The following is a 13,028-nucleotide window of genomic DNA, read 5'->3' as shown; positions in this document are numbered from 1 at the left end:
TTGGAGACATGACCCTGCTTGGACATTTTCGTCATTCTCTACTTCTCTTTAATACCTTGTGGAAAATATAATTTTAAAAAAAAAAAAAAATTATAGGAATAAGAAAAATTGCAAAATAATCATCAGTATTGGTTTTATTAAATGTGTGAAATAAAACCACATCTACAAATATTGATTTTAGTGTGTAATTTTATAATCCCAAGAACCAACATTGTTGACTTTAGTTTCAATATAAGGAGACGTTACCAACATTGGTTTTTAGTATATATATTTTTTAAAATTAACTTAACACCCGCATTTGCCATGTTACATATGAAAACATATGAAAACCGGAATCCACCCTCTTCCTATAAATTTTTTTAGGTTAATTTCACTTATATCTTCTTGAGTTTTTATTAAATATATTTGACTCGATTTAAAATTTTATTAAATATATTTTCCGTTATTTTTATTTATTATTTTCACTTATCTTCACTCTTACTTAAAATAAGGAAGGTATTTGGGACGTGCTTGGTATGCAAGAATGAGGAATAAGAATGAATATTTTGTTTTCATTATTATTCCCTCTTGAATAGGAATGAATTTAATAATTCCATTTTTTATTTTTGGATATATATATATATATATATATATATATATATATATATATATATATATATATATATATATAAGAATATAAGATTGGAATAATAATTTGCTTCCATTATTAATTAAAAATGAGAATGAAAAAAATATGGAAAAAAGAAATAAATTATAGTAAACTATATAAAAACACATTCACACAACTCAACATAAGCTTGCCTAACATTAATGAGATTCATAAAATATCAAAGAATAAGTGAGTCCACTTTCCATTAAAAATTAGTTGATATTGATTGGTAAATTATAAGTTTAATTATCCTATATACAAAATAAAGAACCCAGTGTTTTATACTCCATACCACTAGGAGTGAAAATGTATTGATTCAATCTATTTTTGGAGGAAAAATTAGTTAAATCGACTCCTAAGATTCTAGCAACACCAACCTAGGTTAATCATCCTTCTGGGAGATAAATAGAGTGATGATTACTTTTTCTTAATTTAAACTTAGTGAATGGCAAGTGACGATAGAAGTAATAATATAATAAAAACAATAGAGAATAATAAATAGATAAATTAGAGAAAAGATATCGCAAACTTTAATTTATAGTATTTTAGTCTAATCTCAACTTACATCTACTCTCTTCTATCTTCAATGATAAGTTTGAGACTCCATTATATTAAGGCTTTCAAACTAAACCTTTAAACTTTACATTTATATTAACTGACAGCTCCAATGGACATTTACAATTTGTTTCAACCTTGAACTCTCCAAGTGATATTCCATACTCGACAAACTCTAATTCATACCTCACACTTAGATTTTTTTTTTCTTAAAGTGATATCCCACACTTGTACTTACCTCACAAAGTTTATAAGAAATGAATTTTCCAATCCAAATTCTTAATTTATAAATTTATACTTAAAGAATACAAGAAAACTAGAATTGAGAGGTGTACTTAGAATGAAATGCAAGTTTAAACTCAATGCACTTAAAATATTTTCTTAAGACTCAAAAGATGATTGAATAATAATTTGCAACTCTTCTTTATTTTATAAATAAAATATAGAACTTTTATGTAAGTGTTGAGAAGTTAAATTAGTTGTTAGAAATAAGTATCCTAGAATTGAAGGTTTGCATGATTGTCTGCATATTAGCCGTTGGAATATTTAATTTAGCCATTGGAATATTTAATGAGGTGTAGAGAGTAGTTGAAGGCTAAAAAGCATATGTGGACATCCACATGGTCATCCACATTAGCAAGCAAATGACCATATGTTCATCCACATAGATAGCTAAAACTCTCAAAGTAAAACAAGTGGATGACATCTGGTTGTGTACATGACAAGTGGATGATTGCATGCTCATCTACATATTTAACTCAATATTTTTCAAAGTTTACACATGATTTGGGGTTAAGATCTTCTTTAATTAACCTATATGAAAATAAACCACCTTTTAATAAAGTTTTAACTAATATTTTAAGAAAATTTCAAGTCTCATGCATTTTGATTAAATCAATAATGTTCTTAAGAAACTTTGAGAGGCTTTCATAAAAAGTTTGAGGTTTAAGGTAGTTTCCTAAGTTAGGTATATCTTTCTATTCATAAAAAGATTTTCATCCAAACTATAAAAATATAAAACCAATTAAAAACTTATGGATAAATATTTTGACATTTTAGCATAAATATGCAATCCTAACTTAATGCACTCATAATCTTATATAAAATATTCTAATGATAAACTTGATAATATAGGAGGTCATATTGGAGGATTATTTGAACCCTTTTAACCCACTAACCTTCAAAGAAAAAAAATAAATATAATTTTGACAATTTAATAGAGTATGATTACCATAATTAGAGAGGATTATAGAATACCAACAATAATTTTATAAATAGAAAATTTTCTCAAAAAAAGAAAAAAAAAGAAGGAAATTTTCCATTTATTTTCGAAAATTTAAATGCAACAAAATTAATTTCTAAAGGATAGTGTAATTTTAAATAATATGAAAAACTTTCCAATTTTACTTTTGTCTTCATTAGCACTGGTAGGCTTAGAGGCCACAGTCCCCCCCTCAAATTTTATTTTAAAAAATTGTTTATATTTACTTTTGATTTTTCAAATATAAAAAACAAATTAGAGAGTTTCCGTTCCCTAAAGAAGTTATAAATCTTAAATTATTTTTATAAAAATAAAAGTAATTGTGATGAAATATTTAAGATACAAATTCGTATAATATATAAATACATACTAGGATTTAGAGAAAAATGATTTCATAAATTTTAAATAAAATTAATAAAAATAGAATAAATTCTATATAAACTTTTATATAAAAATGGGGATTTCTCATCAATTGCAACACAAATTAAAGGATGTGATCTTGTTATCGACTTTTTGGCATTGTTGTATTATTACTCCTTTGCATGCTTAGTCATACTAGTGAATTAGCAGAAAGCATAAAAGAGGATTGGATATGGAGGTTGTGGACATCTTTGCGACCAACAGGCATGCTGTGGTTTAAGCCTTTGTCATTGAAAATATTCAGAGGTTGCAATTTAGATGATACATGCCAGTGGGAAATCTGCCCATGGTTTCTCATAAGATTTTAGTGTAGTGTGTTATTTGATACGTCCCAGATCATGATACCAAAACTTTTAATGCGACAATGCATAATTTAGACAAAAAATCTTATGTATTTCATTCTGAATCCAACTCACAAGTTACAGTATTTGCTGTCTTGGTTCTCAGAAATCTTGTTTCACTCCCAAACAACAATACATTCTTTCTGGTTTGAGGTCTGTGGGATGTATGTTTGCTGAGGTGGTGAACCAGAAGGATTTGTCCCACTGTCAAACCAAGTTTCATAAATTCATCAATGCTTTCAGGCGGTACACAGCCTAGACACAGATACCACCCTCTCACTCTTTGTAGTACATCATGTGAATCTATCCCTTGTTTTTGTGAATAACCCTAAGGTAAAATGATCTGGTTTTACCTCGTTTCTACTTCTGCCACTTTAGGACCTTAGAACAGCTAATCTCCAATCTCCAACCAGCTGGAGTTGATCTTTGCTTTATACTTTTATTATGTTTGAGTGGCCTTTTGTTGCTGTTGCCTCTGATTTTCCATGAATTCTTTACACAGCTGCAATCCATTGATTAGAAGAGCAGTTCCCATGGAGTCTAAATACTCTTGCTTTAACCTTCCATCAGCCATGTTGGAAATATTATTGGCTTTTAACATAGAGACGATTCGGGAGAAACTGTAAAAGCTGAAGATAAATGAGGAATGTAAAAGCAATCAATTTTATGCTTTTCAGAAAAAAAGGCTCTTCATGAATCCAAGTGGAATAAATAATGCTTGTGATGCACTCAACTATCATAGAAGAGTGTTTGTCACCACATCTTTCTTCCTACTCAAAAAGCAGGTTACGAGTCTTCCTTGCTTAGAAATTCTTAATCCTGATGCCTTTCCTATTATAGAATCAGATGCTTTTAACATAGGATATGGTGGTATTCTTAAACAAGATTTTCAATCACCCAGTCAAAATATAATGGAGATGGTATTTATGAATGTAACATAGATGGTGTAAGTGAACACCAAGTCTTGAATATTCTTCAAGAAATGATTATGACCTCTACTGCTTATCAATCTCCTGCTCTTTGACTGAAAATTGTGCTTCAATCCATGTTGTGATTTCTAACAAAAAATTTAGTTGTTTCAGATCAATTAGCATTGAAAAACAGGTTTTTGCAGTTTTTATTAACTTGGACTGAGTCTCAAAGTTGATGAAATGCAAGTTTGCTCATGATTTCTAATATGTGGTGGGTCTCATTTTTTCATACACTTTTTTTTTCCAGAGAATTCATATCAATAACTATTGCAATCCTGTGAATCCAACTTGTGATGAATACTTATTTTGCATACCTTTTCTGCTGTTATTCAGCCATCTGGAAAGCATCTGGAAGCAAGGCGCACTAAAAACGTAGCTGTTAAAATTAATCAGAGTACTCAGATTTTTATACTTCTTCAGTGAGAAAGTTTTCTTTCAATTAATGAATCATATCATATTATGTTATGATGCAACACCCCAAGCATGACAATCTAACAAAGTAAGTTGGTAGCAGTAGAAAGAAACGCCCAAGATGTAATTGAAAAATATGCTCCACTTTGTCACCATCAAAAGTTACAATAAGCGCAAAAAAGGCCTGAGCAGATGACTATTCAGTTGGACACAGTGAGTGAGAAGGTGAAATGTTCATATAGAGAAGGTCCAAATTCTAAAAAGATGAGAAACTTTGGTACCTTGTAGCATGTCTTTTCCTCCATTGATGTAACTAACGTGTGATGGATAGTCGGTATCTATCAAATAGCACCAGGAGTTCCCCCAAACACTTCAGTAGGAAGTCATTATAATTAGAGAAGGTCCCCAGTGAAGTGGTCAAGGGAACTCTAGGGGACACTCGATGTGTTCTTTATCCAACTACTTGTGCCTACTTGGTAAACAAATGCCTAATGAGCCTGCTATTTATAGTGATTTCCTCTCTTTCCACTCGGCCCCATGTTTTTTGGGGCTTGGAGGGGGATAAAGCTGTAGGCAAATGAACCTAGTCACACTTATAGGTTAGATGAAATGTAGAGACAGGTGGTGATTGAGGCGAGTGGTGCCCATTATTCGATTCTTTCCTTTTCTTACCCTTTCTTCAGGATGTGCTTTTTAGCTTTTTCTCTTCTCATAGGGCTACCATACACCAGAATCTGGTATGCACCGTGCTAAAAGGGCTTCTTAATGTTAATGTCATGCAGATGCAACTATCAAAGCAAGCGATCACGCTTATAACTTGACCTTCCATTAATTCAAGACTCTGTCTCTAGCATCTAATAATAGCTTTGGTATATATCCATGACAAAGCAGGGACTGGTCTCAATCTCAGGGATCTTATGCCCACTAGGCATGATATTATTCTTTTGGAGTACAATTTGCAGGGTCTGAATTGTAGATGAAATATTTGACTTGCTTTCCAAACGTTATTAAATTTTTTGCAAGCACTTTAATCATATATAAAGATAAATTGCAAGGAAAAAAAATACAATCTTTCATCCACAACTGATTTGGGTACTACTCTGCATGTATTATTTTGAACCCAATTCGCATCTCTAAGCATCCAATGTATAACGTCTTTGTATAAACATTTTGGTAGTATCAATTGTAGCATATTAGGCTGTAGTCAAAATTGATTTAATATAATCTTATATTCTTGGTTTAAGCCAGTAACTTAATAAAATGTCATAATTATTGTTATTGGAATGCTATAAATTCCAACGTCACTACTTGTATTTCACCCTTTTTTAGCCTATATTCCAGCCAGCTAATAAGCTTTGGGAATCTAAGGTCCGAAGTCTAGCCCTAAGCACTTCGAGCTTAGGCCTTGAGTTCAATCTAATTCAAACTCAAACTTTAAGCCTAAATATAATTAGTTTGATTTCTATTTCTTAATTTTAAGTTTCATTTAAATATTATTTAATAAACTTAAAATTAAAGTGTAAGTTATGATAACCATCAAATAAGTTATAAATTTATAACATATAAATCATGACTAACTAACATATGTATAGTAAATATTTCTACATTATATTTTCGGTGTTGACAAAATTATATAACAACTTTAATTATCTATATCTCATTAATTTCATTAGTTAGAAATTGAACTTACAAGTACAAATGTTGATAATATAAACTTTTATACTTTGTTGTTATATCTCAAATAACATATATGGTAAGCGTATTTAATTGTATAATTACACTAAATTGTTTATGTTTGTATATCATTATCATCACCAAGTTGCATCACTTGCACATCTATTAGTATGTCATCATTGACCTTATTGTCTTGATGATGTTGTCAGTGGTGATAGTGTTATGGAACTAGTAAAAAGATTTTAAAACTTAAAAAAGGGATATGTTGTAACAATGGTCATATGGGGGGTTTAAAAAATGTAACTTGTGGACAAGCAAACTGAGCCTCGTTATAGCTTTCAAGCCAACTGATGGATTGAGCTTTGGACCAAAATACTACAAAAATCCTTAACTTGAGGTTTACCTATAAAATTTTGAGCAAGCTTTGGTTTTGCATTTTTTTCTAGTTGGGTGGGCTCTGGGTAAGTTTTTTCATTTTTCATTTTTTTTTCACAGGTTTAATTGTGGTTTTGGGTCAATGGCTTTTTTATTTTTATTTTTTTATTTTTTTAATATCCCTTCTTACAATGTTGTTAATACCACTTATTTGATGACTTCTAATAATAAAAATAAAAAATAGCTTGGTTAGAACGAAAGTTTGTGTTTCAAGATTCCCCTTTATATTTTTCAACATCATTCAACAAAAATTTTTCATTCAAGAGCCAAGATAAAATTATTTTTTTCTTTATTATATTATACATCTCTTTTTCTTATTTAGAATTACGAGACTTATAACAAAGTGTTGAAATCTTGTTTTTATTTTCTTAAGCAATATTTTTAAAATTATTGACCCCTTAGTTTTTATGAGGTCAACACACAACTAAGTAGAGAAAACCCATAAAAAAAGGATTAGCTTATTATCAAACTACTTAAGGAGAAAAAAATAAATAAAATTTAGCATGTTCAAGGTGTAACTAGTATACAAAGAGTATAAACAAACATATAGAGTATATAGAGCATGACAAAGAAATATTTACTTAAATTATGAAAATGAATATATTTCGTATTATAAATAGTTGTAAATTTTGATTAACCGCTAATTTAAATGTACTATGTTAATTTTTTTCTTTTTGTTTGGAGATTAATATATATGAATGTTTAACTTGGATATCCTTAAGAGTTCTCAGAAGGTTTAACTTATAAGTAAAATAAAGTTATTTATATTTTCAAGCACCTCAAGCCTTGTATACCAAGCTTAGGTAGAGCATTCTCGTAATAAAAAAGTATAGTTGATTTACATATATTTGTTAAAAGACACTTCTGACTGACATTACACCGATTCTAGTTATCTTTATGATATTATTATTATTATTATTATTATTATTATTATTATTATACCTTAATATTTTCTTGGAATAGAAAATATATATCGCTTAAGAAGGGGATTATTAGTGAATGAAAATAGATATGTTCTAGATCTTGGTAATATGAAAATTGGGTGTGATGTGAACAGAAAAACTGCAAACATAATTTTGATGGGGAATCATTAGATATCGATAAATAATCTAAAGATTGGTTAATAAATTAATTTTCTTAAATTGTTACTAGTTTAAATATTGAATTGGTAGCCTAAGTACATGTCTTATCACCCGCCATACATGTCGTCCAAATTCCCAGGGTGTTCAGATGCCAATCAGCCATTTCATGTATCCAGATTAAATAAGAAATATGTCCCAATTTGGTAATATGTATGTATTAACTGTTAGTTAAAATCCTAAATATCAGGAGAAAAAATCGAGAGAGTATGCACTTAGTGCAGCTTGTTCAAATGAGGTGGATGCATTTTTTTTTTGCATGCATATGTTTTAAAGGACTTCTGTAAGTCCTAATTAATTATGTTTGGTGTCTTTTAATATATTTTTTAGACATAAATTTCTTTCTTCCAACTTCCTTTTAAAGTTTCATATCATATTACACTTGTCATAACAGCCATAAGTCATTTTTTTTTTTTCCAGTTCGTGCTCCAAAATTATTCACAGCTGGTTCACTGGTATGTACCTGCTTTAGAACTTGTTTTGTGTACATCTCAAAGCTTACCAAAGTTTGGAGTACATAATTCTTTTTTGGATGTCTGCTATAGGAGAGAGGTCATGATCATTGATTACAACTATATGGAACAAATGAAATTAACAATACAAATTGAAACAATACTTGATTGGAAATTCACAATTACTTTTCTTAATTTTGAAGGAAATCGAGTACTTGAATTTTCAGTGTCAAAAGCTAAAATAAAAATAAAAATAAAAATAAAACAGAACTTGTTGCCATGGAACCGAAATCATATGAAACCTTGTGTACCCTCTTGTTTCTTCTTCCCAACCCCAACCAAGATGTAATGAGCTGCTCCTTAATACATAACACGCCTGTTTATGACCGAGAAAAAAGTACATGCTACCTACTCCTTTTGCTAGAATACTATCCCTGTCTTTAAATAAATGGCACCAAAACAAACAAATTGATGGAACAAAATGCCATCGTTGAGTTGTAATGGCTAACACAGTAGACAGAATTCAACTAAACTATGAGTTAATGGCAACATATCTAATTTCTGATCAGTAGATGTTGGAAAAGGAACATGAGTTATATATAGTAAAGAAGAGCAGACTCACCATCAACCTTGATCATAACTGTAGTTGATAGGGTATTAAATGACACCAGGAGTTCCCCCAAACACTTCAGTAGGAAGTCATTACAGAAGATCCCCAGTGAAGTGGTCAGGGGAACTCTAGGGGGCACCTAATGGATTATGTATTCAATTTGCATCCAACTTGTTTGGCTTGCTGCTTGGTATTTGGTAAGTCAATTGCCGAATGAGCCTTGTACTTATAGCAAGTTCTCGTATTCCCATTTGGCCTCATGTTTTGTGGTACTCCAAGGAGGATAAAGCTGTATGGAAATGAACCTAGTCACACCTATGGGTTAGATGAAATATTGCAAAGCATGGAAGTGATGAAGAGGTAAGCGGCCAATATTCCTTTCTATTCTCCACATATACATCCTTTTCACCTTTTTTCTTTTCCTCATCTTTATACAGCATCCTATGCACCAGAATCTGGTATACACTGTGAGTAAAAGGGCATCCCACGTACATCATGTAGATGCTACAATTGGCCTCCACCTGGTGACCACGTCTAGAGCTTCTCCTTCATCAACTCATGCCTTACACATTTAAACAGGTACTCAGTCCATTAGTTGATTGTCTAAAGTAGGCTGAGTAGTCAACATTAGTTGATTGTCTAAAGTAGGAGTTAGTCAACATTTTACTTATACACGTGCATCAAATAGCCGTTGGAGTTAGTAAACATTAGTTGATTGTCTAAAGTAGGCTGACTGGGAAGGAATATTACGAAATATATTGGCTGAATAATTATGGGAAGGTTGGTTAATAAAAGGGAAAGGAATTTTGGCAACGCTGGCAGTGATCTTATAGTGCTTAAAAAGGGAAGAAATCGAATTTATCTTTCAAAGGAATTCTGGTTTTGGAAATAAATAAAGAAGCATTTGCCCTACTACAATAAAAGCCAAGCTGAAGTAATGTTTGAGTTGGTTATTCAAGCCATGCCCATGGAGATTGATTGAGGCCATAAAAAGATTGTTTGAGTAAACAAACATGTGAAGGAAATTAAGGGTCCTCAAAATCCAGATGGTTGCTCCATATATATATATATATATGCATGTATATTGTTTTGTTAAGGTTCCTATATTGGAAGACATTATTGACATCAAGTTGTTTCATTGTCCACTTGAAACTTACCACCAAAGAAATGACTAATTTGATTTTATAACAGGACTAAATGTTTGTTCAAAGTCTACACTGGGAACTTTTGTGGAGCCCTTAACAACTAATTGGGCCTTGAACCTATCAATGCTCCCATATGCATCCTCCTTGTATTTTATTTTGTATACCCATTTTGATCCGACTATGTTCTCATTTGTGACTTTGGGACAAGCTCCCAAGTGTGATCTTGTTGCAAAGCCTTCAACTCTTCTTCCATGGCAATGACCCATTGTGAAATTTTCAAGGTCGTTCGAAGGGTCTTTGGTTCAATAGGTGGAGGAATACGGGCAGTTTGAAGAGCAAGAATATGATTTTGTCAAGTTTATGTTTGGTTATCATAGGATGCATGGTTATTCCAATAGAATGTTGTTCAAGCATTATCACTCATTTCTAGGAATATGTTTTGTTCATGAGAAGAGACATGTAGATGAAAATATAAATTGTTAGAAATATCATTGGTATTAGTAATTTGGTTTATTGCTATTGCTTCATTTTCCTAAGTCCACTAAATCATCAATTTTAGCTTGATTAGTTTGATTAGTTTGAACTTCATCATTTTCAGTATAGTAGATTGTTTTTAAAGGATAGTGACTTTGGAAATTGACATTTATATTGTTGTTTATGTCACTCTCCTTTGGCTACTTTGGAAATAAGATTTTTTTCCAAACAGGAATTTTGTTTTATCGAAAATAGCATGTCTTAATATGTACACCTTGTTGGTATGAGGATGTAAGCATCTATATCCTTTGCGAACTAGGTGATAGCTAAGAAATGCACATGGATACATCTTTCTATGAAACTTGTTGGTAGTACAATTTCTTCAATATGAAAAACACTTGTAACTAATGGTTTTGAAGCCACGACAATTTGGGTATTTATTGAATAGTTTCTCATATGGAGTTGTCATGCTTAAGGTTGATGATGACAACTTGTTTATGAGATAAATTGCTACAAGAAAAACATCCACCTAGAGTTTAGCAAGTAAGTCAGTATGAAACATCATAGTTAGGCTTGTTTCTACAACATGCCTATGCTTCCTTTCGGCAACTCCATTATACTCTGGGGATCTAGGACAAGTTATTTGTCTAACCATACCACATAAATCCAAGTGATTAAAAAATTCAGTAGATTGAAATTTAGCACTTGCACCACATTGGAAGGCTTTGATTTTTCTATCAAATTGATTTTCAACCTAACTTTGGAATTTTCGGAAACAAGAAAAAAAATTCAAATGTCCTTTTCAACGGAAAAATCCATGAAAAATGAGTGCAATCATCCACAAATAAAGCATAATATCTATTTGTTATCCTTTTGCTTGATTATACATTAATAGGTTAATGTTAAATTAGTTTAGATGTCAATCAACAATTCCATGTGTCAAAATTAAGACGTATTTAACAATGATTTTAGGAAATGTTTTTAGTTTTTCTAATACTTGAAAATTTTTATCTTTCGAGTATTAAAAAAGTTAGAATCATTTCTTAAAATTACTGTCAAACGCACTTTAAATAAAAAATATGTTCAAACTTTGTAATATGTATATGTTAATTGTTAGCCAAAAGCTTGAACATGAAAGAGGGTGTAGTCAGTGTGGCTTGTCCAAATGACTTCTGTAAGTCCTAATTAATTGTATTTGTTGTCTTTAAATATATTTCTTCCAATTTTTTCTTCAAGTTTCATATTACATTTGTTGTAAGCCATAATTCATTTTTTTTTTCCAGCTTGTGCTCCAAAATTATTCACAGCTGGTTCACCGGTATGCATCTGCTTTAGAACTTGTTTTGTGTACATCTCAAAGCTTGCCAAAGTTTGGAGTACATAATTCTTTTTTGGATGTCTACTATAGGAGAGAGGTCATGATGATGATCATTAATTACAATTTAATGGAACAAATGAAATTAACAGTACAAATTGAAACAATGCTTGATCAGAAATCCACAATATATTGCTTTTCTTCATTTTGAAGGAAATTAAATACTTGAATTTTCAGTCTCAAAAGCTAAAAGTGAAAAATAAAATAAATTTGTCTTCATGGAACAAAAATGGAAGGAAACCTTGTGTACCCTATTGTTTCTTCTTCACAAGCCCAACCAAGGTGTAATGAATTGCTCCTTGATACAAATAATTCCTGTTGATGACTGAGTGGAAAGTACTTGTTAGCTATCCTTTTGCTAGAATATTATCCCCGTCTTTAAATAAATGGCACCAAAACAAACAAATTAAAGGAACAAAATGTTGCGGTTGACCTGTAATGGCTAACACAGTAGACAGAATTCAACAAAAGCTATGAGTTAACTGCAACATATCTAATTTCTAAACAGTAGTTCTTGTTAAAGGAACATGAGTTATGTATAGTAAAGAAGAGCAGACTCACCATAAACCTTGATCATAACTGTAGTTGATAGGGTATTAAATGACACCAGGAGTTCCCCCAAACACTTCAGTAGGAAGTCATTACAGAAGATCCCCCAGTGAAGTGGTCAGGGGAACTCTAGGGGGCACCTAATGGATTATGTATTCAATATGCATCCAACTTGTTTGGCTTGCTGCATGGTATTTGGTAAGTCAACTGACTAATGAGCCTTGTATTTATAGCGAGTTCTCATGTTCCCATTTGGCCTCATGTTTTGTGGTACTCCAAGAGGGGAAAAGGCTGTATGGAAATGAACCTAGTCACACCAGTGGGTTGGATGAAATATTGCAGAGAATGGAAGTGATGGAGAGGTAAGTGGCCAATATTCCTTTCTATTCTCCACATACACATCCTTTTCACCCTTTTTTTCCTCATCTTTATGCAGCTTCCTATATATATACACCATAATCTGGTATACACTGTGAGTACAAGGGCTTCCCACGTCATGCAGATGCTACTAGTGGCCTTCACCCGGTGACCACGTCTGGAGCTTCTCCTCCATCAACTAATGCCTTA

General features: G+C 31.5%; 1 long non-coding RNA gene and 3 other non-coding genes across 5 annotated transcripts; all 4 read right to left on the bottom strand.

Annotated features, from left to right (window-relative positions):
• Positions 1-3,257: 3,257 nt before the first annotated feature.
• Positions 3,258-5,070, bottom strand: LOC132254211 (uncharacterized). Of its 2 annotated transcripts, XR_009466481.1 has the most exons (3): positions 4,890-5,070; positions 4,512-4,573; positions 3,258-3,846 (listed from the first exon to the last, which is right to left on the bottom strand). It is a non-coding gene; the product is annotated as an uncharacterized LOC132254211 (long non-coding RNA). The 2 variants fall into 2 exon arrangements; XR_009466480.1 differs by having other exon boundaries at positions 3,258-4,573.
• Positions 4,954-5,045, bottom strand: MIR395H (microRNA MIR395h). The gene has a single exon (NR_127809.1). It is a non-coding gene; the product is annotated as a microRNA MIR395h (primary transcript).
• Positions 5,071-8,969: 3,899 nt separating the features above from the next.
• MIR395I (microRNA MIR395i) lies at positions 8,970-9,055 on the bottom strand. The gene has a single exon (NR_127810.1). It is a non-coding gene; the product is annotated as a microRNA MIR395i (primary transcript).
• A 3,457-nt stretch (positions 9,056-12,512) lies between these two features.
• Positions 12,513-12,599, bottom strand: MIR395L (microRNA MIR395l). The gene has a single exon (NR_127813.1). It is a non-coding gene; the product is annotated as a microRNA MIR395l (primary transcript).
• Between the last annotated feature and the right edge of the window lie 429 nt (positions 12,600-13,028).

This window comes from Vitis vinifera, chromosome 1 (genome assembly GCF_030704535.1).
Source record: "Vitis vinifera cultivar Pinot Noir 40024 chromosome 1, ASM3070453v1".
In the NCBI taxonomy this organism is placed as follows: Eukaryota; Viridiplantae; Streptophyta; class Magnoliopsida; order Vitales; family Vitaceae; genus Vitis; species Vitis vinifera.
This window is presented reverse-complemented; position numbering and strand designations above follow the sequence as displayed.